The sequence below is a fragment of the Micropterus dolomieu genome, linkage group LG19, assembly GCF_021292245.1.
Source record: "Micropterus dolomieu isolate WLL.071019.BEF.003 ecotype Adirondacks linkage group LG19, ASM2129224v1, whole genome shotgun sequence".
NCBI lineage: Eukaryota > Metazoa > Chordata > Actinopteri > Centrarchiformes > Centrarchidae > Micropterus > Micropterus dolomieu.
Window position 1 is genome coordinate 29,080,020 of NC_060168.1, and position 25,369 is coordinate 29,105,388.

Here is a 25,369-nt window from a genome sequence, read left to right on the forward strand (position 1 = left end):
CCTGATGAGCACCCCCCCCCCCCCCCCCTTCCTCTATTCTGTCCTAATAGGAAACAGTGGAGATTCATCCTCCAATCCGCTATCCACCCCCGGAGGCCCATGATTGGGGATGTGTATGGTGGGGAGAAACCAGGGATGACAAATAAAGGCTGAACTCTTGAATGGCAAGGTTCTGCTTCCCGTGGTTCTGTTTGCAGCGTGGACCCCGGAGGCCATAGCCCCTCCGCCCGGGGGGTTGTCAGTTACTGATGGCACTGTTGTTGGTTCCAGTGTGAAGGGGGCCGAAGAAGCCCCACCACAATCCCGCTTGTTAAATAGCATGAATTAATGAAGTGGCAGAGCTGGGAACTTCCTACCCCTGAGCGACTTGGGGGGAAAAAAGAGGGCCACTTCCTTAGCATTTCTATGGACCCCCAACTTCTTTTCATCCTGTCGGCTTCTTTCCCCCTCAAAACCCCCACTTTCCCCCCACCCTCCTACACCCTCAAAAACGTCTTTTTTTGAAGTTCTTTAATCCTCGGGATTTATGCCGGGTTGGGAACAGCAACTGATAAGCGGCCTCAATAAGCAAAAAATAAGATGGCTTTGCAGAGTCGTAAATGCAAATGTGAACAGTGATCATGGCTAACGGCACAGAAAGTTGAGATGAAAGAAAGTTGCAGATGTGAATGTTTGTGTTTCTGCTTCTTTTTTTGGTCCCTTACCGAAACACATCCTGCAAAGTATTTTATTATTTATTTAACAGTTCATGTTGTAACTTTGTCTCAAGCTTTGTCTGTAATACAAACCTCTGTGCTTTTGAACCTAACTGAAATATCCTTTCATAAGACTCTACAAGGAATATAAAAAAATGCCTCAGCAGCAGGACAGCATTCCCATGGTGCCCCAGTCTGCTTTTTTATTACCAACTTACTTTCTTAATACACATTATTTATGAAACTCCTTCAGATTTAGTTGCTGCTTTATTAGTCTTATGTTACTTCTGATGTCAGTCTTCTACACACCTGATTTACAGATAGGCAAAGACACAGTTACATTTTTATTGAACTGTAAACTGCTCTGGTGATGCAGATGGATGGCGGCAGCAGTACAGTACCTCTAGTGTTGCACATGAGCAAAGGGAGGGGTCGATTTAAAATCTCCGTCCATACCAAACCAAGCGATCGGTCGGCCGTCACTAGTCGTTAAGTGTGAATTACTCAACAACTCAAAACGGTTCTCTGACACACCACTGACACATCGCCGACGCCAGCCAGATATCTAGCATGCCAAATATCTGGAGGAGTCAGCCGACTCGACATCCACATCCAGCCAATGAGAGCAGGCAGCTACTTTTTCTCTGTAAAACACAGACCATCCCTGCTGCCTGTGTGTGTTAATCCATCCTTTCACCTATATTCTTTGTATTTATAATTTCTATCTTTATAACAACTAACAATAGCTGTTTCGCGTGTAGTGTCGCGTCAGTTCCCGTTTCACATTTCACCTGTGTTAACAAAACAGTTTGGAAACCAGCTGTCGAGTGACACAGTCGTTATCAGCTCGTGTAGTGTGTGACCCCCTGTCACCGATCAGTCACATAGTGTGAATGCCACAACAACTTCATGACTCCTGTCACAAGACGGCAAGTTGTGTAGTGTGAACGGCACAGGCTGAAAGTCGTGTAGTCTGCATGAGCCTTTAGTGAAACAGCTGAAAGACAAAACAAGTTTTTTTCTGGGTATGTGTCTTACTCTTTAATGGTTTGTGAGGCTCATACTTGTTGATTTAATGCACACTTAAAAAGCAAAGTTCATGCATAGCAAGTATAGGATTGCTTCGAAAGAAGATACACATGGATTGAAGCATGCTGACACCCCTTGTTCTTTCATTTCGAGTGAACAAGTCAATTTTATGGAGACAGATTGGCCTTTAGACCGTGGTTGCACCTAGACCTGGCTCATCTCAAAGTCCTCTCTAGCGGTCCCTGCAGTGAATCACTCGGACGCAGACCGAGGCCGCTTTGCAGATAACACAGATCCCTTTGAGGTAAAGGCTGGTTAGCTGCCAGATGCCTAATGGGAGCGTGTTTATACTTTGAGTTTTTATCTTCTGTGAAGGGCCCTCCACCGTACAAAGGCTGGAATTCCTCTCGTAAAAGCTCGATGCTGCAGCATGAATTCGTGTAAATAAATAAATGAAAGGAATAATCGGTCAAGGTGGGTGGAGAGGCAGCAGTACGCCCGTCGCATGCAACAAAAAGGGGCTTCGATGGTATCTCCTCCCTGGACCAGACGTGCATGCAGGGTCCACTTTGCCATGGAGGGGGAGTGTAAACACGGCCTTAGAGCCTTGGCTTGCTCATTTTCGGGGCAAAACACTTAAAAGTCCCTGATCCCAGCTTTGATAGTGAGGTTTTTCTAATGCCTTTCTTCCAAAAGAGCAGAATTTGTGTGGCGACTCCAGCCTGCAGAGTAACTGATGTAGACATTTCAATGTCTGGCTGCACCAATTTTGCAGACGACCATTTAATGTAGTGATTATTGAGTGATTATAGTTGGCTGTTTTGGCATTGCACAATTATGCTTCATTCATTGAATGTTATTTCAAGCATATCAAATCTATTTTCAGCCTCATATAGAAGAAACAACTTCCCTGGTTGGTTGGCAAACAAACATTAACACTTTTGTGCATGAAGCCAAATGATTCCGTTGCATGAAAATAATGCTGGGCCAAAATTAAAATCTGAGTGACCTCAGTTATCAAAGTGAAAGAGACAGCATAGACATTTATTGTGGTGACAGTGGTATATGAACACATAGTCAGATGACGATATATACATACAATTCCCTGGATTGGGTTGCACTAGCTATTTATTGCTACGTTTGTGTGTAAGTCATTATTTAAGTTTTCAGTAACTACTAGGTATTTTCAAAGTGATTTATGAAATCAGGTTGCACCAATAAATAATGTGTAAATTGGTTGCTAGGTTTTTTCTTTGTTTTTTATTCCCAGTTTGTTCAGTTGGCTACGCAACATCTACACCTGGCAGTTACTGGATGAAAATATTTAACTAACTACTAATCTCTACGTAAGAACTAGTTTGTGTGGTGCAACCCATTTTTATTCAGTGATGTAGAATTTTAACTCTTATTTTACTTAACTAGGCAAAGTCCTCAACTTTAGTGCAGTGAAACTGAGTATGAACGAAACTATATTTCAAAATAGTCAGTTTGAAATTCAAAAGCACCTCGGAACGCAACACATATAGGATTTGACAAATTCCCTGACCAGCTTGTTAGCTATGATATCACGGCAGCACCCCAGAATGAAATAATGAGCAGGTCATAGAGTCTTCCCTTGGACAAAACACTGGGAAGTGACCAGCTTAAAGCCGTGTGCAGAACTCCCTCCATGTCAGGCCTGAGCAACGTGCCCATTATCTCCCTGCTGTATTTCCCTGTGAAGGAACCCCCGTGGTTGCCGTCTGACTCTCATCCCCCTCTGCAACAAAGACCAGAGGAGCTGCAGGTAGCGATGCTAAACTGGGTCCTGTTTTTTTCAACAAAAGGGAGGGAGGACTTCAGTGAGCACCCCTTCGAGAAGTTTATGAAATTAACCAATTAGGACCTGCATGGTAGTGAGATAGAGACGAGAAAAGAAAAGAAAGACCCTTCTCTTTTTCTCTCTCTCTTTCTTTCACACACACATTGCCCACTCTCCCAAAGCCCAGCATGGATTCATCACTCTGTCTGGGCGAATGAATGGTTGTTCACATTGCTGAGGCCTGTTATTTACAATTAAGTAGTTACACAATAAAACTCACCCTGTAGAGTCTGCTCAGTCCTCCACGGCTTGGTCTCACTGCCTCTTAGTTACATCGTTGTTTTATTTTTTTGTCTCGTCTTTCTTTCTGTCTTTTCTCATATTTTTTCCTTGTCACTCTTAATTATTTGCCACTTTATAATCTTTTTGTATTCTGTTTCTTTTTTCTTGCTTTCCCTGCTCTTCAGCATTTTCTTTTTCTTCCTTTCACATATTGTTTCTCTCTTTTGAGCTTTCCCATTTTCTCTTCTTCACAGTTTTCTCTCTGTCTTTCTATTGATATCAATTTGTATGGATATGCAGGTGTTATATATATATATATATATATATTTTACACTTTTCACATGTAAAATTGACTAAATATCATGAAACCATGTTTGCTCTGATCTGATATTTAGCTCTGTGGAAGTTGTTTCTGTTTTTATAGAAGAATAAATGTCAGTACTTGGCTTCTTCTGAAGGGAAGGAAACAGGTTATTGTGTTCCCAACTGTGCTGTATGTGTGACAACAGCAGCAACAAAGAAAAAGAGGGAACATTGTACTTTAGATAATTGGCATCAAATAAAAAACATTTTTACCATCCATGAATATTTCAGAATCTGTACAATATCATAGTAAAGTAGCTGCAGAAGAAAATAAACCTCTAGTATGTTTAAACAGCTTTTTTCTGTGTTAATAAATTGGCAGGGTGTCTGTCAGCTCTGTAGTTATGTTTTCCATCTTTGTTCAATTCATTTAGGTGCAATGGGAACCCTAAGACTCCCAAGTTTTCAGCATTTTAGCACAGAGCAAATTTTGGATATGTGCTGAGTTTACAGAGTTTGTACTGATTCCTCTGATGAGCATGTCGGTTGTTACAGTATGCCAATTTGGTTTTGTTTAAAATAACACGCTAGGACTAAACCTAAGACTATGATTTACATTTAGTTAATCTGAAGTTATTCTGACGTCTGTCATCATAAGTTGAAGTCCATTAGCTCTCCCAATTTTATTACATTTCCTCCTGGGATTGGCAGATCCAGGCTGCATTAACCTCATCACACACACACACACACACACACACACACACACACACACAGTAAACTCACATTCACTCCCATGCAGTCACAATCACTCACACATGGCAGTCAGAGGACAGACGGCGACTTGTGTCCAGCAGTACGGTCAGTCATATCCCCCTGAGAGTCAGCATTTACTACAAAACAAATAACAGGAAGCTGTATTGGCTGCACTGTGAGAATTCCAACAATCCCCACCCTTGTGTTTCGTTCCTTCCCTTCTTCTGCTGACTTAACTTTACGACCTCCTTCAGCGCTGCGTCGCCTCTGTCAGATCTGGCCTAAAGGGGTTGACACCAATCGGGTATTGTTTCGATCACATTGTGATTCAGAGGTTGTTTGTTTGTCCAGTTTTTACCTTATTTAGAAGTAAAGACCAAAGAAGGAAACATATAGGATTCCTGCAGGGTTAGTGGTGTATTTCACAGTGTTTCGGCCCTAGCTGCTCTTTGTCAGGATCTTTTGTTTGTCTGAGCTATATGCTCTTTATTTCTATTGCAGAAGCACTGTAGAATTTGACTTGGAAACTCTGTCTGAAGCATATTTTTTTCCATGGACACTTCTTCCAAGTAATTTGTAAAAGTGGTCTGCTGAAAGCTTTTCTTCCTTTGAAGCATTTTGTTCTGCAATGGAGAAAGACGCCATTTGAAAACTGTCACACTTTCTCTGACTAAATCACTCATTACAGTAAACGGATGAGTCAGTAGGTTATTTTGTCTAATACAAACACTCCTCTGGTAGATAATTAAACTAGCTGTTGTCTGAAAACTTGCCATTGTGGCATTGTAGCATTAAGGTGTTTATTTCCTGCTGTTAATCTTCACACATATTCACATATATGCTCTTATATGAGCATACAGCTTCCAGTGGTAAATAGCACTGGTTAGGTAGTAAATCCCACATACTGGTTGTAAAGCTGATTTACAGACGTGATGGCCACAGTCAATTACAGTTTGAACTAAATCTGGCTCAGCTCTGTTTATCTTCTAAATCTGGATGCTAGAGGACGTTTAATTAGCGTCAATAGTGGTTTAATTATCCCATTCATTTTCATGTCATAAGTTATGGGCAGCGTGCTGCACAGCATGAATACACTTGTGTTACTCTTATGGAATGCATGGAACATGACCAAGATATAGTACCCTTAAATTTGACAACCCCATACTCAGTGAATAGATCTTGATCATGTTGGGAGAGAAAGTTAATCTTTATACTCTGTATTTATGCTGCTTTATATTTAATGTTAACAAAAAGCAGGCCTATTCTGACATAGTTTTTAACTATAATACAGCAGCATGGATTTGGAAGCCCTGATGTTTCATACTTAAGCATGTACCAACTTTGGACAATGTCATGGAGATAGAAATAAACAGCCTAGCCAAGCAAAGGCGGAGAGGTTTGGAAAACTGATTACAGGCCTTCGATTTCTAGCCCACACTTGACCAAAGAATCAACATATTTACTGTATTACATTTCAGACTTAAATGAGAAGAGAGACTTAACAAAAAAAGAAAGAAGAGAGTGTTTAACAGAAAATAGCATCAGTCTTTTCATTTGCCAGTTACAGGGCGTTTGCCAATAACAACATCGAGGGGAGTCTGCTGCAAAGAGGAGTGCACTCGCTTTTGGATGGATTACATTTACAACCTTTGTTGAACTCTGCCCAAGAAAAAGAAAAAAAATAATTACTGTCACTCTCTTGGAAGCCATGGCAGCATGGTGCAAACACTCAGCCTGTATCTCATCTCTCTCAGTATCTCCTAAAAGCAGACTTTTATTTAGGGTGTTAGGGGTAAAGGTTTTATCATCTCTGCATACACTTTACCCTGCCCTGGTTTGACTTTTAGAGGATAAATGGCATCTGTAATCTGTGTTTGTTTTTATACGTGCGTTTGTGTGTGTGCATGCTGGAGTGTAGGTGAGATAATGCAGCATACGTCAGCTGAGGCTTAGATTAGGTTTGGACCATGTTGAGTGATTCACTACTGGGTTATCTTAATTCTTTAAGATGAGGTGGACAGTTCCCACACTCCCACACTCTCACTATTTCACCGTATTCACTGCCTTGGATCCTACCTGTAGTCTGCATGAATGTAAATTAATGTCAGCGTCGGGATTTGGTATCAACGCCGATAATTGAGCTCAAAAGTGTTGTAAGCGGCCACACACACACATACAGTAACGTGAGCCATTCAGTCATTCAAATTCCCCAAAGCGAGCCTGAAAGCACACACTCAAGTGCACCGCATTCATCACACCAACGTTACGTTCACATTTGGATTTGATTGCCTTGCATACGCTACAATGGCCTCAAATGGCTCATAGTCAAGGCTTCAGCAAATGATCTATTCTCCAAAGACAAATTGCAAAAACTGTAATACCATTTATTTTCTTAACCCTGGCCAAGATATAATGAACATCTGCGAAAATTACACATCTTAATAAGATTTTCCAAATGTCTCTCCACAGTTTGCTTGAAATCACTTCAGCCCCCTTCTCTGCCATTTTTTGCCCCCAAATCGTGCTCTCAGAAACTTTCCCCCAGACGTTCCCACTCCCAGTGACAGACACCATTCATTAGTGTCCTGTATTTGTCCTTGCTGTTCAGCCTTTTCTAAACAAAGGAGATGAAGCAAACACCCAGGAGTGTCTAATGGTCTCCCCAGCTGTTGACGCACTAATTGCAGAGGCCACTGAGCGCTGCGTACCTGTCTTTGAGGCTGTGATGGATCTCTGAGAACAGTTGCGGATGAGACCAGTCGCAGATGAAAGGACACATGCAGAATTAGGGTTAGCGCAGAGAGGCTCACATATATCACTCTCTATTTTTGATAAATAGTTTCCTTTCCCAAACACAGCTGCCTAGTCACATTTGGGATCTTTTTCCCTCTCCTCTTCACTGCTGCACCAAGAAAAAGACATTTTGGATAAATGTTAGTGTCCAGTCCCACCTGAAATCACTAAGTGGTGTATGGAGAAGTACTGTGTGGGATACAGCGTGGGATGTATTATCCATGGCAGCCTCTGGAGCACCTCAGCCGTAAATTATCAAGCAGTAGTCCCATCTGTTGACATCCTTTAAAGCCTTAAAATTATTACCTGAGAGAGATGTGAAAACAGAGATGTGTCAGCTAAATTTTGTGAACAGTTGTACCTTGTAGTTTAATTGTATTGTGTTATGGACCAGTTTTAACCAAAGCACCAAGCTACCATGTTAACTGACTAAAGCTTCCCTCTATAATATATGAATGTGGGTTTACCTCCACATACTTTGATTCTTTTGCTAGTTGGCCCCCTCTGGTATGCAGTAATAGCCACGGGATTTTAAGTAGCCTACAGCACTCAATGCCATTGTCATTGTTCAAGAGATTAATCCAAAGCACCGCACAGCACCACGGGACATTTATAAACCTGGCAGTGTGCATGATATACCCTAATCACTACACTACAATGGACCACAGCGATTCAGATTGACACAATAATGCAGAAAGCTTTATTCATTAATAACATGAACTTTAATTATTCCTTAATCAGTTATCATTTATCAGGCGTTAGCAGGAAATACACCATCACTGACAGAGCTTATCTCTTCCCTCACATATTTGTGGTGTAGTTCCTTCATTCCCACGGAAATACAATGTGGTAATCATTAAGTTACCAAAATAAGGAAATTGCCTTTTCACAATAGGAATTAAAGCAGATAACCAACAGAAACATCTAGAAGAGGCACAGTGTACTATCACGACAAAGTCCTTGACTGCCAAGGCAACTCTATCGATTAATTAGGAGCATGTGATACAGTTGAAAGTCCCTGAAAAAGCTAGTAAGTGGACATTGAGTTGGGATTGTTTTGTTAAACTAGTATTTCCAAGGTCAAGAATGATCTGTGATGCTAAAGTCAAGTTTATTTGTAGATTCGGGTGTCTTAATGGGCTTTATAGGCCCAGAACATCAATATCAACAGTACCTGAAGTAGTCCGAGGTCTGTGTAAAGGAGGTGTTTTATCCATTGTAAGTAAAATGTGTCCCAATTGGAGTGACTACCATCATTACATTGAAAATGATAATCTGTTGGGTAATGGGACCATATTGAATTTTTTCAACAAATGGATGCTGAATGCTGAAGTTGAGTTTTGAAAGCAGGAAAGTTATAATCATTGACAAATACTGTGACTTAAAACTTAAAATGTCCTCATAGCTGTGTATAACTACATTATAGTGTGTTATTAAATGTTTGTATTCTGCTTGTAAATGCTAAAGTGAAAATTACGGTGTTTCCGTTTACTGATCTACTTCTTGATCCCATTTTGTAGATTTGTTTTAAAGCCTATTCTCGTCCTTTACGTGTAGAAGAATTGCTCAGCTGCATTCACTTTTTTAATACTTTCTCACACTTTATCACTACTATTCAGTGAACATTGTTTGAGCCCTCCCAAATGTCCCGCTGTTACATTGATGTATTGAACATAAATGACATAATCTTGCAATTTTCTCTAAGAATGGGATTGTCACCAGAGCAACGGAGAACTATTTGCAAATTTTGCCTGTCAACACTGTGTTCATAAAGATATGTAGTTGGCCTGGTCATTCCCTTAGTGAGAGAAGATAAGAAGGACGCTGAAAGAAAGATGGTGAAATGCAGATAAAGTTGGGGCATATGTATTTGTACAGTATGAGAGAGTACTGAGTGCGAAAGTGTGTTTGAAACGATAAGAGAGTGAAGTAGTTGCAGTGTTTTAGCAATGGAAGCAATACAATACAGCTCCTTCTGCTCGCCTCTCACACCTAACGTCTCTCTTTACCCATTCATGGATCAGTCTATTCACACCCTCTTAAACTCATCTTTTCCTAATTTGGATCTTTAGCAGCAGAAAACAAACAAACAATTGTGTCATTTGTGTGAGATTATGACAATATCTTCTCACGGTGTGACAAAACCCCTCTTGTTAGTTTGGTGTTTGTTTCACGTGAGCATGTTTGGCTTTCTTGTAATGAGCCCGATCTTTAAAAGTACTCAGCAGGCCAGGGAGTGGTTTTGACAATTCCATTCCCCGTCTGGCTGACCTTAATCTGGATTAGTTGATTTTCTTTCCTTGGATTAACAGCTTGTGGTTCAATTAAACATCATGCAGCCCAATGAGTTTGAATCATGGTATTACAGAGTGTTGCATGGAGCTCCAAGCGTAACTGAAAAAAGCTCCAACTTCAGTGTTTCCTCCGTGGACAGCCTTCACTGTCTGGCCAAACCATCTGGCCTGGATAGGCTTCTTTGGCCTACCGAGTCTTAGGGCTACCGTGCTTTGCAAAGGCATTCCTAGACAATGTGGAGACATGCAGAGAGGCAGTAGCTATAGTGTTAGAAAGCTAGGAGTCTTAACTATGAAAACATTCAGATGTATAATTTTTGAGTTAAAGTTTTATGGATAGATACAAATAACCAGTTTATACTGGATGAGCAATGTTAAACCAAAGCTCTGTGAAAAGGTAAAGCAGACAGAGGAGTGCTAGCACTATTTTAGCTAGTTTTTGGGGGGGATAGTTTAGCAAGCTCAATAACCAGTAAATTCAAAAAAGCTGTTCTAGCCCAGCTATCAAGGTAAAGTAGTTAGAGAGCTTGCTTTTGTGCTTAAAGCATCAATCCCATGATTATAAATGCTTGAGTTCCCAAATATGCTACTTGCGCTTGGAAAACTGTGGTTCTTAGCTTTTTGTTTTACTTATATCCTCCATAAATAAGTTAAAATTTGGAGTTTAGGAACAGGAGAAAGAACAATAATTATTTTTTTACTTATATTTTTGCTTATTCATTACCTCTAAAATGTGTTTTTTACCATTTTATTATGTCAGGAAAAAAACATTTAACTCTTCCAATGACATAAAACTACAACTTCAGCTACCAAGTCAACACTTGGATTGGATGGGAAAACAGGGGGAAACAAACTTGAATGATAAATACCTCCTCAATATATAACATTTACATGGCCTTGAGAAAGGCACTTACCCACTCATCCAAGCCACAAGTGCTCAAATAAAGCTTCTCGTTGCCAACAGTAGATGGCTGTGCTTGCACTGAGCAGCTCCCAGGTGTGAATGTGTGTAACTGTATGAATGTGAAGCAGACAACTTGAATGTCTGCTCAGCAAAACCCTTCCCTGGGTAGAAAGATGAGAATTCAATGGTCCACTGACAAACCGAGCTTCATGTCAGATGGAAATTATATCACCGTAATGGAAAATAAACCTCTCACTGTGTGACAGTCTGGTGTGCTAAACTTCGCAGAATGGAGACATACAGTAGCATTTATTTTGTTAGAAATATCTCATTATTTTTCTTAACTCTTGGGCTTTTGTTTAAACAGGTAGGAATAAACAGTGGTGGCCCAGAGCTGCTGGATTTACTTGAAATCTGAGCAACATGACAGAGGAATCTCACATGAAAGAGGAGCTCTTGCGTGCAGTGGAAAAATAGAAACAGGAATTAAGACCTGGAGAGGCGGAGACTAGAGGGATGTGCATGTGAGGGAAGTGAATGGATTAGATAAGGACGTTAGTTTGACTGATAGTGGATATTGAAGGCTGATATTGCTGATAAGAGCAGACATTTTCTTTCTTTCTTTCAGTATCATGCTTTATGTAGGGATTCCTCTAGAATTTAATTGTTGTAAAGCGTCTGAAACAGCATCTAGATCATCGTGGAGCTCTGCCTCATGAACTAGTATTATTTCCTCAAAATTTGATGTAGTTCCTGTTTAAACAGGATATGCAGGCAGGACTTAATACAATGACGGATCAATCTAATGACTAGAGTTGCAAGGATTAATTGATTAACCAATTAGTTGTCAACTATTTTGATAATTGATAAATCAGTTTGAATAATGTTTTAAGTAAAAAAGCCCTTTACTCCTCTGTAACAGTAAACTGAATATCTTTGGGTTGAGGAAAAAGCAAGACATTTAAGGACGTCATATTGGGTCATTGGGAAACACTAGCCATGTTTACATCTTATTGTCATACGAATTTTAAGTGGGCTTTTGAAATGTTGCAAAAAAGAAAAGTAGGCTAAAAGCGAAATAGGTGTGTTTCCATCAAGTGGTTTGGAGCAAATAAAGATGTTTCCTTGCACCATTGCGCAACGTTCTGCAACGGGCTTCGAGGTATGTTTTCTCCAGTTTGGTAGGCGTGTCTTAAGGGTGTTACCCAATCAGCTGCCACAAGTTTGTAAACACAACAGTCTTATGCCGCATTCAGACCAAACGCGAATTTTCGCCTCGCTACGCATTCCTCGCGTGAGTACATTCGCTGCAAGTGTTCACGTGATAACGTTAATAAACACAACTCGCCATTACTACAACTGTATGAACCCAAAGTAAACATTTTGCTGTGATTAAATAGCAATAAACGGATTAAACTGATGCCGAAATAACTACAACATTTGTTAAACATATGAATTCATGCTTTGTCAGGTCTGTCAGCAAGACAGCAGGACAGCAACTTTTCTGAATGGAGTTCGGATCGATCAGGGATATGCTATGCTAACTTGGTCACAGTAAAGTACAATGATAGCTGGACTAAAGTTACATACACGTTTTCTTAATTCACCAAGTAGTTCAACCTCCAGTCCAATGTCCAGTTTTGTCCGGTTTTTATATAAATATGAAGTAGTGCCAAATGACGCTAACAACACTGGGACCGGATGTGCACGGAATCTGGCTGCTGAGAAGCTCAAGTGAAGATAAATTTGTAACATTTAATCCTAAACATTGTAATCCTAAAAACTAAAGTAAAAAGCTAATTTAATAAAAGCAGTTTACTGCAAGCTTCTCCTGCGAGCAAACGGCGTAGTTGCTAGCAAAGTCCAGTCCGACCATGGGTGATTATTTGCCCGAAAGCTGGAGCACTGCTCCCTGCTCCTCTAGCCCAAGTTTAGCAGCTCTCAGCCGGCCAGCAAATTTTCAATCGCCCTTTTTTAGTTTAGTTTTGCACTGTGATGATTTGCCATTTTGCCATTAAGGTGGTTGAAAAGTGAAAGCAATTTTTTCACAAACATACTGACTAATTTGTGCAGCTATAGTTGAGAAAGGACATCATTTTATTAGCATTAGGCCCTTAATCTCTGATATTTAGTAAAAGGCTAATATCAGCCTAACCTATTACTCACTACACTTTGAGACATTGTAGAACAAAACCAGCAGGACAGCTGAAAGAAGGACTAAAAACAACTAGAAAAAGAAGGGGAGGATAAGAGAAGGGGAGACTAAAGAAAGAAAAGGAGCAGAGAGGAGAGACAAGAGGTCCAATTGACTTTAGGGCCTCACTTGTCTTTTTCTGGTCTCTCAATTGCTGCCCTCATTTCCCTTTTCCACTCTCCCACCCCCCTCCTCTTTCTGTCCCGCCGTGCCAAGTAGTCGGTTTCATCCAAGCATACCAGGTCGTGGCGGTGGGGGGGTGTTGGGCGGGTGGAGGTAGAGGTGGTGACTGTTCCTGTCGTTGACTATATCATATGTGACACTGTAAGCCCTTTTACCCCAGCGCAGCCCTTCTTAAATCCTCTTCTCTGCACTGACTGACAGCAGCCAGACATCCTCCAGCTTAGACTTTTATAACATTGTACATGCTTAGGATAAGATTGCTTGTTTTCCAACAAGAAATGTGTGTATTTACGTGATCTGAAGCAGTTCAGTCTAAACATATCTCATAAAGATTTAGGTTCAGAACACAATCCGCCTTTCCTTGGACACATTGTTTAAAATGCTGTGTAAATGTTGAATTAATATGTCACTGGTCAAGGCTCTGTTTGTGTTTGCTTGGGTGTAGAGTGAGTTTCGGATACACTGTATATCCTATGTTTCATCCCCACATTGTTTGCCACAGATATTGATAATGACTTTTGATTTTTTTGTTGTTTCTATTGCTGCTAGACTAAACAATTTCCTCGCTAGTAAACATCAACTTTGTCAGACTTTGGTGTTCACTGTTTTAAGAACCGCTTTGTTTGAGTGTTTGCTGATTGCTAGTTTCACTTCCCAAGTCAGAGGAGGAGAAGGACAGCATTGCTCTTTTGTTGTCTGAGTATTTCTTTCTGTCAAATTCCCAAATGCCCACAAGTCTTGTTGTCTGGGCGTTCTGTCTCTTTTTTTATTGGTAAAAGTCTGGAGGATTTATTAAAACAAGAAGTGATTGAAATGAACTACAGAAGTCTTCTCCTCTCCTCCTTTTCTTCTGATCCATAAAATGCATGTCAGAGTTACAGAAAAGGTCAACTAACAAATGTGCTAAACTGGGGGTTTTGACCTCAGAGTAACCAAGGGCTCCCACAATGCAACTGCTCTGAAGAATTAATCATCACCTTCTGACCTCGTGCGCTGACCCTCTAAACCCTGGAGAAAACCTAAAGGTGTTATGGATGATAGTAGAGACTGAGAGAAAGGAGGAGGAGAGTGAGAAAAAAAAGTCTTAGAATATGAGCTGCTTCCTCTCACATGGAGCGTCTATGGGGCCTTTATGAGTTGACAATTAATAGTCTCTGTAGGTTTCCTGAATGGGGAATTGAGACGAATTGTCTCTCGGCTATTCAGCTGCGTTCAAGCGTGCCGGCAGACATAAAGAAAAAAGAAAGAAGCGGTGGCTGTGATGGCAAATTACCCATAAGGCTGTTTTTGAAACATTTCCTTTTTGTTTTGCAGACACAGGCCCTATGGGAAGACCCCCATGCACTCACATACACTTACACACCACCTAGTGAATTGACCATTTCAAGAGCCAGAAATCTGCCAAAACAGAGCCACTTTAAAATAGTGATCTTTCAACAGCTCTTCTTATTGCAGGCAGTTTAGCCATGGGACTGGTGAGCGAACACAGATCATATTGAGGCTGACATTTGTTTGTTGCTGCTTGACATCTGAAGGCAGAAATTATATTCACTCATTTCAGTAGTCACAGAACGGCATGCTATACGTTAGTCGCTTTTGCTTTAAAGACAGGGAGTCATTGATGTTACAGCCGGACCGTAAATCATGAAGAGAGTGCCTCAAATTATGTGGAATTCTAAAGGAATGGGAGGCGAGGCTCTCACTCCATGGAGAAAGTTTCGGATTGCATTCGTAAAATGCAAAGGATGAAGTTGGGAATTTCAATGAACGGTGAGAGATAATGAAATGAGCAGGCAACATAGGAAGGCCACTGTTTTTTCATCCACTAATGATGTCTCAGAGCCCTAGAATTTGTTTTTAGCCACAGGATTTCTTCCCATGCAATTTTGTCTTGGAGGCTGAAGTGCATACCAATGGCTTGTTAATTAAGATGGATGGTTCTTCTAAAAGGCCCATCTTCATGATAATAAAAGAGAATTTACCATGTGAAGCCTTATAACACGTCTTTGTAGTGTGGAAGTGCATATGGAGGTATGTGTGCGGTATGATGGTGGAGGAGGGGTGGTTTTACCATCACACATGTATGAATGAGCCTGTCATAGCCTACCGTGTGACTGGTGCACAGTTTGCGTTTTCATCCATTTGTATCTGTGTGTAAGAAAGAGTAAAGAGAGGCAGAGCTATCACAAGGCCCTCCAGTCTGTTTCCATGAATGGCCTCAGCAGGGGGAAACTGTCCCTCATTGTCAAGTTATTTGGCAGAAGTCTTTTTTTACGCCACCTCATGTTAAATTCATCAACATTTCTCTGTCATTTCTTTTTTCTTTTGCCCCTCAGAATGTCTTCAGATCATGTTTTCTTGCCAAGCTGGTTCCTGCTGAGTCCTAAATGACCGCTGCAGATGTATAATGCTCCAAAAAGAGCAAAAGATTTTCTGACGATGAAGCAAAAGAAGAGATGGTCATTCTTGGATTAGGAATAACCAGGCAGAAGTATGTGGTGTGACACAGTATTTTTAAGAGCTTGATTAGGCCACTGAATATATATATATATGTATGTATATATATATATATATATACACATATAAAACTTCATTAGTCATTGGCCACTAGGGGTAGACACAATTGCCAAAACCCCAGCTGACACAGTGCAACATATATGGAGTCCACGTGATGATTGTAAGTTCAATATTTACTCTCCTGTTAAATCTTGTTTGGTCTACTGCAACGTCTGATAAAAAATATCTGATTCTTAAGCTTGCTAACACGTTAACTGTTTGATTTTACTCCCCATGGAGCAGATAACTTTAACTGTCTGCCGTTTGAACGTGGGCAGGTAGCATAACATGGGTTTATCAGAACTGTTTGCGAAAAACAGCTGCCTGCTACAGTTGATGTGCGGTGAGGTTAGAAACAGTAAATGTACAAACTATTCCTGGAAACCAACAGCCAGGTGTAGTGACTTCACAGTGGGGTTGCCCGGCCAAAAGCAGTAGGTGGATAGATAAATTGTTTTCATATTTCAGTTTGTGTTTCCAGTTTTTATTCTAAACTAAACAAACTGCTTTCCTGCTCTCACACTATACTTAACAGACATGAGAGAGGTATCTATCTTATCTAACTCTCAGCAAGAATGTGAACAAGCATATTTTCCAAATGTCAAACTATGCCTTTAAGTGCATTGAGAATTCTGATCTTTGCAGTACTAGATAGTAAATTGGCACACAATTGTGGCATCACAAGAGTTGATTTTTTATATGAACAGAAATATAACATCATCAAAATGCAACAAAATGCATTTGTGAAATCCAAACTTCTGTCCATTGTTCTAACTTCAGCTACTATGTTATTTTTAGTCCAATCAGCAGGAGCTTTGGGTGTTAGTCCGGAGCACAGGTCAGCCACAAGTTCAACTACTGCATAACCCCCCCCCCACACACACACACACACACACACACACACACACACACACACACCCCGCCATTCACGCACACACCCTACCCACCCCCACATTGTTGCTCCTCCCAGCGTTAATGTTTGCTGGAGTCTTTCACATAAACAGGGTCTGGAGGGGGTGCCTGGTGCTTTTTGCACAACAATCCAAGACCTGTTTTGGATTAAAGCTGGTTTCTACACCACCCCTCATACACACACACACATACACACACACACACACACAAGCACACACAACCATACCCATGTACTTACATTCCTGACTTGCTGTCCTCCACTCCTCCACTCATGTTTGTTTAAATCATGTAAACAGCGGTTAAGTATCTTTTTTTTCCAATTCTCACCTCAGCCTTTTTTTTCACTTAGAGCTCTGCCAGCCAGTTCAAGTCAGTTCAACTTTAGCTCAAAAGTTAAATTTAAAACTGATTTTTATGACGTGGATGGAAATTGCCATTCTTTAGTGACTTGCAGAGCATTCCTGCTTAATGTTGATGTGCTAATATACTGAATGCGGAAATCCTCGAAAGTTGTTTGTGTTTTTCCTGACTAGCTAGAACGAAAAGGCGACAGATTTAAAAACTCTAACCCTGTCACCAACAAACAAGAGGATGGAGAAAAGTCCGGGAATGTTTCCTTTGATGCTATGTGAACAGCCAAATCCTTGATGGAAACCAGATCTAATCAATTCATTATCAAATCAATCCCAAACATCATTACAGTACTATTAGTAACTATTTAATATGGATTTCTAGGTTAAAATCTTCATAGATGGGACTTGTTAATAATTAGGTCAAATTCAGACAGGTATCTTTCGCTTATGTATTTTATTCCCTCAGCTCATGTAAATCTCATGCTTTTATCACTGGTTGACAGCAATAAACTATGAAATGGATGTCATAATAAGCTTTAAAGCCTTTCACAGCCCTTCCAGAAGTCTTGGACACCAACGTTGGCTTTAGAGAAAGATGACTGATATATCGGTTAGATATCAGTAGTAATGACTTAATCTGTTAAAACCCCACTGATGCCATTACATACTGTACCATTTGGAACAATCTCCTTGTCTTATATACATTTAGGATTAATCCAGACAAATCAAATCACATATGAACAATAACAATAATAAAAGTTTTTTGGACATCAGCAGTGTTTAAAGAAGTATTCAAATCTCTTATTTAAGTAGCTATACCGTATTGGATGTATTAAGATCTATTATACTCCTGTTCCTTTCAGTCCACTCAATTATTGATTTATTAACCTGTATGCTATATTTTTAATGTTGTAACTGGTCCAGGTGGCGCTGACTCTGACTACTCACACTGTATTCCTGGAGAGTTTAAACTGTAGCAATGTGTTTTATTGCAGCTGTCGGATGAAAGCTAAAGCTTGTATCTCCAATTTTGGGGATTTTCCTTCTCTTCATATCAGTTGAAGGATAACATGCTCCTCTACAGGCTGGAAAACTTTCTCTTTCCTCTTATCCTTTGTAAAAATGACTCGCCATCAAGTTCAACACATAGCAGCTCTTGAAAAGTTCATAATTATCAAATATGCTTATCTTGTGTTGAATTTAAAATGTTTTTTCAGCCAAGCAAGTTGTAGCTACAGACATCAGAAGGAGAAAAATAATATAAAATTACAATATTTCGGTCTGAAATATATAGAAGAACAGGGAATAGTGAGACGTCTCCAAACTGGTAATACTCGTGTAGTATTTAATGATATAATACTTGAGTAATTGCACTTTATTACTTTCCATATTAGATGTTGTTTATTTCAGCTTGAATGTGTAGGGTTAGTAAAATCAGACAATCTTTGTGTTTTTGTTCTATTTTGAAGGTTTTATGAGCAATTACAAAGTGCTATGTTTCTCAAGTTTCTCTCCTTTCCATGGTCTGCATGGTTTGAGTGCCGTAATTGGAGGTAATTGTGGAGAGAGCAGAGTGATAAGGCCGTAGACTCACGCATAGTCAGTGGCACCAACATGGATACCGATAGGCAGCTGACTCCAGATATGGTCTCCTTCCATATAAAAGACATACAACTGATAAAAAGGAAATAAATTTCTTTCCTTTCCTCTTCAAAGCATACTTTTCACAAATAGGCTAATTATTTTGTTTTTTACCTTTCATCTCACAAGAAGGAGAAAATGCTTGTTTTGATGTTCTCTAACCTCTTAATCCAGGGATACAGAATGCGCTGCATTTAATAGGCTATGGTAATTTCGATGATGGCTTTGAATTGTGCTCCAGCTTCAAGGAGAGCTAAATCTTGTCTCGCTTCCATTAGCTCTGCTCTGATCTTGCACAAGGTCTAATTAAACAGGCCCAGGTAGGAATAATAGGCAAAGAATTATGGCTGTTTACAGTGAAGAAGAACCCCAGTTTTCACTGTTCATGGCGGGATACGAGACCATTAAAAATGGCAATCCATCACGATTTGTTTCCACTCTCTTGTGTGCAGAGATGTAGACAAGCCCAGATCCTCTGTGAAACAATACACGGTCCAGATGACCTGGCAGGTTATTCATGCTGTTGGATTATATATCCCACCAGAAATGCTCAGAGGGAACCTCGTTTGGCAAGGTTTTGCAGGGGGCTTGAAGAGGCCTGCTGTAGGCAAACAATCTTTTAACAGTTGGTGAAGTGGTCCTCCGAGAGGACAGTGATCCCCTTTATTAAAACCACTTGTCCGACATTGTCTCCCCTCTCTCTCCCCATGTTAGTTACATAAGGCCAAGGTGCTTTGTGGTCGTTTACAGGCTCTCCAGTTTTATTTTATTTTGTTTTGTCTGTCTCTTTCTCTTACTCACTCTTGTTCTTTTTTTTCTTTCCATGGGACTGCAGAAGGTTTTGGGGGGACTTGAGGGGGATATGATCGTATCCTGACTTCTCTCATGCACAGTGCGTTGAGGTTTGGCTGACGTCCAGCTTTGTCTGCTTTTTCCCGGGCACATTCCCATCTCCGGCATGCTCAAATTCCTGTCTTTTGCACTTTGCGGAGCCTGATGACTGCGGTTGGAAGATGAATTACTCTGCAGGCATTTGTTTGACAGATCAAGCCAGTTGCGATTGTACACGTGTTAAAGAAGGCGTACGGAAGAGATCAGTTTGACCTTGTCTTAATTATTTTGTTGTGTTTCCTTTTGTTGTTAAAAGATAGAGCTAAGATGGCACTTCTACCAGCGTCCTTGACCCACATAACCCCTTCTTAAGCTCCCCATAAATCTGGAGCCAAGAGTCTGTGATCAGTTCTGTCCAAACAGTTGAAACAACCACAAGGAGAGGTAGAGAAGGAAGTGGAGACGAAGTGAAATAATGATGGTCTTTGTCTGCATAGTTGCAGGAAATGAATTATGTTGGATGTGGCATTTTATTCTCTTACATTTCTCTTACATAGCAGGACATTCATCGTATGAGCATGCATAAGGTTTTCAGATTAAGCAAGGTAAACACAGACATGGGCTCGGACTTGTTGAGAGGATGACAGATTTCTCAGTACAACACAGTGGCTCTTAAATAGAGCAGGGACTTGATGTATGATTTTCCAATCAAGGCAGGTAGAAAAGTTTAATGCTTTGTAAAAGCAGTTGTGGGAATTAGTTAGGATGTCCTTACTGACCTGCATGGGTGTGGTTCTTCGAAGGTTTCGGAGTCAGTGGTTGGAAGGGATGTAACCTTTCCATCTGAATATGAGAAGGCTAAGTGATGACTCGTGCTCCTTTTGAGAAGCGCAGCATTTGGAGCCTTTGTATTTTTCTGCTTCTGTTGGAATACTCTGCTAACCAACCCAAGCTGTACCAGCCTTGAAGTCTCATTGCACTGTCGTCACATTACACAAGGGCTGGGTGAGGCATTAGACCAATGTAACTTTAGATAACCATCGTATCATTGTAAACAAAGTGTATTATACCTCAGACTGGATTAGTTTTGGTTTATTTTTTATTTATTATATGTCAATATAATCTGCACATTTCAAAGGCTTTTAGTGTTGACTCTCTTTTATGGTATTGCAAAAATTCCTTTATGCCATTTAGCTGTTTATACTGTGCCAAAGCGTGAGTAATTTCTTTTTAACAACAGATGATTCTAGCTCTGGCTCTGTAATGAAGTGTTATATTTGGAAATGCTTTGTGTTCCCAGTTTTTTGTCTGTAAAAAATGGATGATGCAAAGTGGAATCATTTAATCTCAGAGGCCAGGTATAATGAGAGCTGGAAGTCAGTGCTTCCCCTAACCCTTGACCCCAACTCGTCAACAGCATCTAATCAGACATTCAATCATTTTGAAATGATTATTTCCTGCAGGAGGCACACCCTGCTCCAGTTTTTACGATCAGATGAGCTCAACATTTACAGGCCAACTGTTGCATCAGTTGCACTCAGGGGTTACATTTTTTAGCAAGGTCTACTTTGGAAGAAATGTTTGTGCTAATGATGTGAATTTTAACCTTTTAACTCAGAGGTTCATGGTGTTCAATGCAGCAAGCATGCGCTTTAGTACTCAGCTGTAATGCAAACCATTCCTCACTTAATTAATCAGACCCTCTACCGGTTATTAAAAATAACTGAGTCGGTAACCGACAAAATATGTGTGCAGCCTCCATAGGATTGTGTTCAAATAATAGATCTCTTGCTCCTGCAGTGACTTTTCCCCTTGTCTGTCTGTCTGGAGAGGACTTGGCAGAACTGCAAGTATGAGAGATTTTAAGTGGGAAACATATGAAAACATGTGCTACTTCCACTTTTTAGTTGTGGGGAAAATGGCAACGGTTGTTTGCTCTCAGCGACTCAGGTGATTTACCTTTATCAGCTGTAACCTGAACAGTTTCTTTTCACTTTGAGAATTATTTGGTATTTTCTCTTGCTCTTGAGGTAAATGTCTGTACTTTGATGTCTGCTGTCTGTATGGCTTCCACATGTCTTTTAAAATATGGCTAAATGTGGTGTCAGTATTACAAAATGTGAATGAATGATGCAGCAACACTTTTAAAGGTTAGGTCACTCAAATGACTAAAAGACATACAGTATTTTCTCATATTGCGTGCCAACGCCTTTGAAACGTCTGTGTCCACCACAATACAGTGGAGGTTAATATAATGTGCTCCTCATAGCATTAAAAAAGAATAAATGTTCTGGTTACTCTGGATAATCCACAGACATCCCCTTAACAGTTTTCATACAAACTATTTCTTTGGTTGAAAGAAGTTCCAATGAGGTCTGTGAATTATTCAAAATAACCAGGACATTTTCAGTGGGAAGACCAAAGTTTCCCCATGCTTTGAGTGCAACAAAAATGAAAATCCATTTTACCCATTTTTATTTGGGTCACAGCAGAAATTTTTACATATTTCAAAACCTTGGCATATAAAAGCTAAAATATCTGCTTGGCTAGATACTACTAGAGTTTGGCGGAAACATATATCCTTTTGTAATAGGGGTGAACTGATGCTTTAAATTTAAACTATATGAGTGATAAAGGAAACTTAAGCTCAGACCTCTAAATTATCCCACCCATCACTCCTGCGTATATCAAATAAGCTCAGGGAAACAATTAATTTATCACTGCGGAGTACGAGCTCCAGTCTCAACCTCATGGACAAATACCTTCCATCACTTAAGGTCTCATAATCGACAGCTCTCAGGAACCACTTGACGCGTGAATCATTCATACTGCCCCATAAATAATAAAACCCTGGCAGACAGTTAGCAGCACCTGCAACTTGAAACAGTAGTTCGTGAAACACAATCTTTTACCTTGTAAACTAATGTGTTTCACCTCTGCCAGGGCGTCTGGGTCCGCTGCAGACAGGTAGAGGGAACAAATCCTCTCTTCCTGCTTCTCTCAACCTTCTTCTTCCTGACGTTGCTTCCTCTTCCTCCAATGAATTTTTCACCAAAGCTCTTTGATATGTTCCTGTCTCGTGGGAGCCAGGGTAATGCAAACTGGAAGCGTGAGGCGTAATTATTTCTCAAAACTGCACTTCTACCCTAATTAGTTCACTCCTCAGAAGTGGGCCTTGCATTATTTACACATCAAGGGGACACACAGGGCGGGAGATAAATATTCATTGTTTGTTGACTTTGCCCCGGTCCCTCAGCGCAAGTTGAGTCGAGAGCCGCTGTCATTGTGCCTTGTTTATGCAACTTCTGCATCACTGGTGCCCAGGACATAATCTGTCTTTTTCTTCTGTAATTATCTCTGCTCATGCAGATACACAGACACCAACTCAGAGTCAGTTTAATAAGTGGACAACATCCTCATCCGGGCACAAGCAAATCAGATGAATACGTGTTCAGTAATGAGATTTGTTGTAATTGTGACCTTGCATAGACTTGCCCTGTTGTGGTAGGTGTCATAGCAGTAAACAGCAAGAAGCATATTTTATTCAGCCAGACTCTGACACCATTTCATGCCTCCCTCAAGCTTTTTGTTCTGGGTCGTCTTAATGAACTAAGCTTTCTCAAAAAGTAGTTTGTGGCAGCTGTTATGAAGAGTTTCCTGCTACATGGGTTGCAATTAAGATTTATGGGACATGTGAAGTCTGCTTTTCCTGTGAAAAGCCAGGTATGAATAGGCTTCTGTATCTGACCCCCCACCTCGTTGGTCGTACGGCCTTGAGGTCCATTGTCTGCTCTGTAAATGCCCACTGGGAAACTCTTGTTGCCTTAAAAAGCTGCACCCATTGTAGACTTTTGACAACTGGTCTTTTCCCATTTCCTATTTCATCTCACTAATGCGTAGCTTCATCTGTGTGTGTTTCAGGGGGTTGTGAAAGAGAGGTGGGGGCATCTTGTGATGCCTGGCACAAGAATTACCATAATCACTGTCAACATTAATGGAGATCCTATCACTGGAGAATTTAAACACGGCTTTTCCATATTTATAGAGGCAATAAACAGAGAATGTGCAGCAAAATGTCTGTTATGATTCAAAAGCGAGTCGTGTTTACTGGCTTTGAAATGCATATTTGGGTTAGTGGATGAGGTGGAGGGGATCGCAGTTTAAGTTGTGGGATATGAGTGGAAATGTAATATCGCCACACTAGACACAGAACATCTGAAACCATAAATGTCTCACTCTCACTGTCTCCAGGGTTTCCACTTTCTCTCAGACATTTGCATATCCGCGCTTGTGTGACTGCTTTTCTGTCCTGCTATAGGTGATCGGATGTGGTGGTAGGTTGGTTTGATTCTCAGGGGTACTGTAGCAGTAAATGCATTTTGACGTACAGACTAATGCTCTTTTATTTCTATTTATTCTAGTTTGCTTGTAGGCAATTGTTTTTTATTTGTGTCTCATGTCAAACATATGTGAGTTTGGTTGGGCGATAAGGTCTGGCACACAGCGTTCCAGTTCATCCCAAACCTGCTGGATGGAGTTAAGGCTCTGTGCAGATCAGGCAAGCTCTTTCACATCAAACTGGAAAAGTCTCTTCTTTATAGACCTGGCTTTGTGCACGGGGGCATTGTCATGTTGAAACAGGAAAGGGCATTCCCTTTGCCACAAGGTTGGAAGCATACTATTGTCTAAAATATTGTGTGCTTAAGGATTAAGATTTCCCATATTGGCCTATCCAAAACCATGAAAAATAAAAGCACAAAAGATGTGTGAAAATCCGTCCAAATACTTTTGGCCATGTAGTGTATTAACCGCTAGCTAGGATTGTGACGGAGGGTTCTGCAAGCGTGGTGGGAGAACTGTTGGAGGTCCTTAAGTTGGTTCACGGGTAGGTCTTTTGTAAAATGAGGAAAAGTTAAATGTCACTTTGGTTCTTGAAATCACATAATTTATATAAACAATTGATCTAATCATAGGTTTCACTCTTACCACTGCTGTGTATGTATAAAATTTAGATTATCAGAGAAAATCTCACTACATGGGACAAAGTTAGTCCAACATGGGGGGTCTGTGGTCTACAATAATGTGTGTTTATTTTGGTTTTTAGGACATGAAAGTGAAAATCCCTTTGCTGCAGTTAGTTTGCTCTCCTGTTACACTCACTGTATGTCTCTATGGAAAAGAACCCCAAGTCAATTTGTATATTGTACAGTTGTAAAACATCTCCAGTGAGCTCCAGTGACATATGAGGTCTCCCAAAGACCCACAATGCAGTTTTTTAGATAAGTGGCAAATATTTCTTTTGTTGCTACTACTACTATCCTACTACTAATCTAATCTAATTTTTTCTTCAGCTTTCTTGTCCATTTGAGCTAGTTTTACAAACACTTACATCTTTACATCTCACTTTTATATTCAGTATTCATATTTCAATGTTCAAGAAAGAGATGACAGTGAATACTCTGCAGGCCAGTTATCTTTTGGTTTGTCTTTTGTTACTTTTTAATATTATGATTACATTTAGCTACTGCTTTATTTATGTGGTTTAACCCATTCAATTACTAAGGCTGGAGTCACAAAATAAAATTTTCAATTACATGAAACAGGAATAACTGAGTGAATTAGCTTTAGCTAAGTCTATCTCTTTAGCAAGCTCTAAGAAACTGCAGTTTGATTTTACCTCGCTTTCATAGTTTAAAAAAGTTTAGTTTAAATTTTATGGGCTGTTTTCCCAAAACTATATTTTTAAAGGTTACAGTTAAATACATGTCAAAAGAATCTGGTATTAATTCAATACCTACTCTACTACTAGATCTAAAAAAAAATTATCTTTAGTTTTTGACCTTTC

At 40.2% G+C, this 25,369-nt stretch overlaps 1 protein-coding gene across 1 annotated transcript in view; it reads left to right on the top strand.

The window, feature by feature from the left end:
- LOC123957556 (protocadherin Fat 4) overlaps positions 1-25,369 on the top strand; it is a 102,697-nt gene that overhangs the window by 28,051 nt on the left and 49,277 nt on the right. The gene's annotated exons all lie outside the window — the stretch shown is intronic.